Raw genomic sequence first — 4206 nt, 5'->3', positions numbered from 1 at the left:
GTGTTTTATACTGACCGTAAAAAGTGGTATACATGCCCATTATTCTTTTAACGGATTTTTACCCTAGAAAGCTCACTTTAGAATTTTTGGGAGCCTTTTTTCTGGCCAAAATTTTCAAAAAGGTAAGATTTGATCCCTATAATTTTTAGATTACTAAACTTTCAGCTAGGAAATCCGAACAGGTAAAAATTTTTAGGGATAAAGATAATATGCCTACATCTACCATTTAAATACTAACATACATTTAACAATGCTATGTTTAAGTGGCTGAACTATACTCTCGTTGGATGCCCTGAGTAATTAAGATGGTTTTCTTTTATAAAAAAATCCACAAAACAATGCTTCCTTTTTTAATAAATGGAGAAAAAAAATACAACCCTCCCCTTTCCCCCTTGCCCCTTTCCAAAAAAATTGAGATCCCCCCCCCCCCCCAAAAAAAAACCTCCGTCCCTTCCCAATAGAGTTTTAGCTTATATCAGTTATTTATAACAAGAGCAATGACCGGCACTTGTGACCTGTGACCTGTGACGTGTATTCTGTACTTGCCAAATTTCATGTTTCACCTTAATTTGTACCAGATCTCCTAAATTAACTTGATGATTTGTATAGGTAATCACATGAGGCCAAGTACTATTAAGGATTAATTGCACGAGAGTTTTCAAAATTTTCCAAAATTGCCCGAGTCGCGAAGCGACGAGGGCAATTTGGAAAATTTTGAAAACTCAAGTGCAATTAATCCTTAATAGTACGAGGTCTCATGGGATTACTTGTTTATCAATAAAGGGCAAAATTTATACGAAAGAAAATCACGCGCGCAGTCTATTTTTATCTGGGAAGCCTGTTTAGCGCTACGGCAAATCATCAATCAAATTGAACTGACCGATCGATTCAATGAAATTTTATTCTCCAAAACTGTGTCGTGATACACTGCCAAAAGTCTAGAAAACAAAGCTCATTTCAACAGAGCGTTTCTGCCAACAGAAAAACAACAAAGTGCTTTTAACTGAACAAAACACAGTTTAATCTGAGTCCGAATCCTGGAGCATGATTCTCTTGTAAGCCCGCTTGCTCTGGCTAAGACTGGATTGCAAAGAATAGGGAGCTTACGAATCGACGACTTTCGCACGACGACGCCGTTAGATTGCGTGACATACCTACTGAGCATGCCTGTCTTGGCACTTGCCGGCGTCGAGCAAAAGTCAACAGGGACTTTTAGCACCGACGGTTTTCAGGACGGCTACGGCGAACTAGATCTCGCGGGGACTGGGGATACAAGGCGCCGTCCGCGCAAAAGCCCGCGAAAATAAATATAGTTTAGCAACCAAAACAATCCCTGAGTACGGCGTGAACGAAATAGTCGTAGAGACTCGGACACAAAACTAGATGTTTAGGGAAAAATGTCCCTAAAGAAGGCTCGAGAACAGTTGCTCTATGCATTAGATGCAAGGTTAATTACAGAAGAGGAGTTTCTACTCCTGTATGATGTGAATAGGTCAACTAACTTAGATTTTCCTTACGAGCAGTACAAACTTTTTGATCTCGACGACATGCAAAGAATATACAGCCCGTTATCACGTCTAGCAACTCATATGAACACGTTTAAATGCTTCTCGCCTTTTATTTTGATGCCCGACCTGAGGCTGAACACCATTATATATCAAAATTAAAGCAGCCATAGGCAAAAAAGGCATGTTTTGTCTAGTTATAAAAAAGATATATATTCGGTGACTGAAACATAACAACAGATAAAAACTTGAAAGAAGAGCCCACGTCCAAACGTTAAGAAACAATTTAGATAAAGAGTATTAGCGTTATATATCAAAATGAAAACGGAAAGGACAAGCAAAATCATGTACAAAAATACGCTCACTTGAGATGCTTTTCGACCGACATGTGTCATCCACACCTGTGAAAAAAGCGTAAATAAAGCAAAAATATCAAACCAATTCTAAAGAAAACTGGTCTAAATTTATGAAGAAAAGGAATAAGAAGTTCTTTTTCAAATGAAAACAATAAAAGTCAAGTAAAAGGTTAAAAAATACTCACCTAAAACTCCCGTAGTCGCCAGTACGTCAAACTACTCGGTTTGCCGTACTAGGGAAGGCCGCTACGGCGGCAAGAAACCGAGGGTGACACTCGCGCGCGCGAAAAAGAGTCTGACTTCATTTCCGGTTCCCGTAGCCGTCTTGAAAACCGTCGGTGCTAAAAGTCCCTAACGACGTTGGCAAGAGCGATTTGCCGGCGTCTTAAAGAAAGCAGGACGTGAGGTTAGTTTTCAAAGTTTTCTATCAATAATTCACGTGTTTTTGCCAGAAAAATCAAAGTATTATATTAGTAACATGTTCTTTACGGATGTCTTTGACTTTTTTTGTCTGTTTTCATTCAATTCTACCTTCTACAGCCATGGCAACTCATGAAAGCGCTGGCGAAGGCACGAAAAGGTATGAATGAAAAGTTGATTGCTGTATGGACATCTTTCTTTTTAATCACACTGCACTAAAGTATAAGACATTTTCTGGTGCTCATTAAATTTGAAAGGACCGAAAAGTGGCGTATCTTTTTTTTTTTTTGAGTTGTCACATCAACAGTAAGAAACAGATCCGAGTTGGCTATAGCTGGTAAGTTTACATACTTCGCTGAACAAAAAAAGAATTTCTTACCCTGCCAGCTTTCAAAACAATTTTAAAGTCAATGAAAAGTTTATTTTTACTCCTTTTCTCTTGTTAAGAGGGATCTTATAGCTAGCTTGGTGTTGTAGAAACACGCAATTGCAAACTTTCCTTGGTTTACAGCTGTGTTTGCTTTTCTGCTCGCTGGGCGAACTGATTTTGTTGTTTTTCATTTTCTATTGTGTTATTTTCTTAAGCTTGTGAGACAATCAACCAGCGAGTGTGATCTCATAGATAAATAGCTAGCGGAGAAACGTTACCTTAACAGTTAGCTTAGTAAGTTAGTGATTTAACTGTTCAGTAAATTATATTTATATATTTTTATAATTTTTTTCACAGAATGCCGAAAATAAAGTGGTCAGTTAAACATGACACCATATTTGGTCGCGAACTCCTTAGTTGGGAACTATGGAAGCACCGTTCAGGCACCAGAGAGCGGGGAAACTGTTTAGACGAAATATGCAAAATTCTGAATAACATCAAAGAGCCCCAATTTTTCGTTTCGCAAAAGGGTTTAAGGGACCGCTTGAAAATCCTGGAAAGGGATTCCAAGGCCAGGAAGAGAGAGGCCGAGAGGGGTTCGGGAATTTCCCCCGAATACCGAGAAATAGATCAAATAATGGAAGACTATATGGAGAGAAGAGAGGAGGAAGAGAAGACCAAGGAATCCCGCACTAATGTGGATCGAAACAAGGCAGATCAAGATAAAGCAGCAGGCGAGGAGATGAGGGAGAGAGCCATGGAGAGGCTAGCTCAGACTAAGAAGAGAAATGGCAAAGATGAACCACGAAATCTATCTAAGGGGGGCAGCGGAGAGGGCCTCTCAGTTAAGGCGAGATGAGCTAGACATGAAGAGGAGGCAAGACGAAGCTACAGCTACTACCCAGCAAGCATTGTTCACTCAGCTGCGGGACCAGCAACAGTTACAGGTGCAGCAACAGCAGCAACAGCAGTTTATGCATAATGATAAAAATGATGCTTAACAGCCAGCAAGCGCAAACACAAGCAGTCATTGAACTCTTAAAAAAGGGACCGTAGTTATGATCGGAGTAGTTATTGTTCAGTTTTCTTGTAAACACGCAACTTATTTTTTCGTTGTTGTTTTTGGTTTTGTAATATTATAGCATGAACAAGTAACCTTAGCATTCGATGTTGATTTTCATCACTTTATTGCACGTAGATGTTCTGGCACGCGTGTTAACACTACTATTGGCTTTACATGTGTTCTTTTTTGAACTTGAGTTCTATTGCATTTCAAATTAAACCTTCAAGCGACTAGAGTGTTTATGTTGTATAACTGGAGTATCACAAGTGTATCTTAAGCACATTATATCAAATGAAGTATTCCTCTAGAGTTGGCGGATTAACACCAAAATACTCTGACGTAACAGAACCGTATAAAATGCTTCGTGCATTCTGCATTAACGCACATGTTACATACATCTTTCCTACAGCACTCAATCCGATTTTCAGATTCTTTTTAAAATCTAAGAACTTAAAATAATTGACAATATCCCCGAATATCCACTCGACGGAA

At 39.1% G+C, this 4206-nt stretch overlaps 1 pseudogene; it reads left to right on the top strand.

The window, feature by feature from the left end:
• Positions 1-3009: 3009 nt before the first annotated feature.
• LOC140925377 (uncharacterized) lies at positions 3010-3707 on the top strand (annotated as a pseudogene).
• The last annotated feature ends 499 nt before the right edge of the window (positions 3708-4206 follow it).

Source organism: Porites lutea (assembly GCF_958299795.1).
Source record: "Porites lutea chromosome 5 unlocalized genomic scaffold, jaPorLute2.1 SUPER_5_unloc_2, whole genome shotgun sequence".
In the NCBI taxonomy this organism is placed as follows: domain Eukaryota; kingdom Metazoa; phylum Cnidaria; class Anthozoa; order Scleractinia; family Poritidae; genus Porites; species Porites lutea.
The sequence above is the reverse complement of the archived record's forward strand: the minus strand, read 5'-3'. Positions and strand labels throughout refer to the sequence as shown.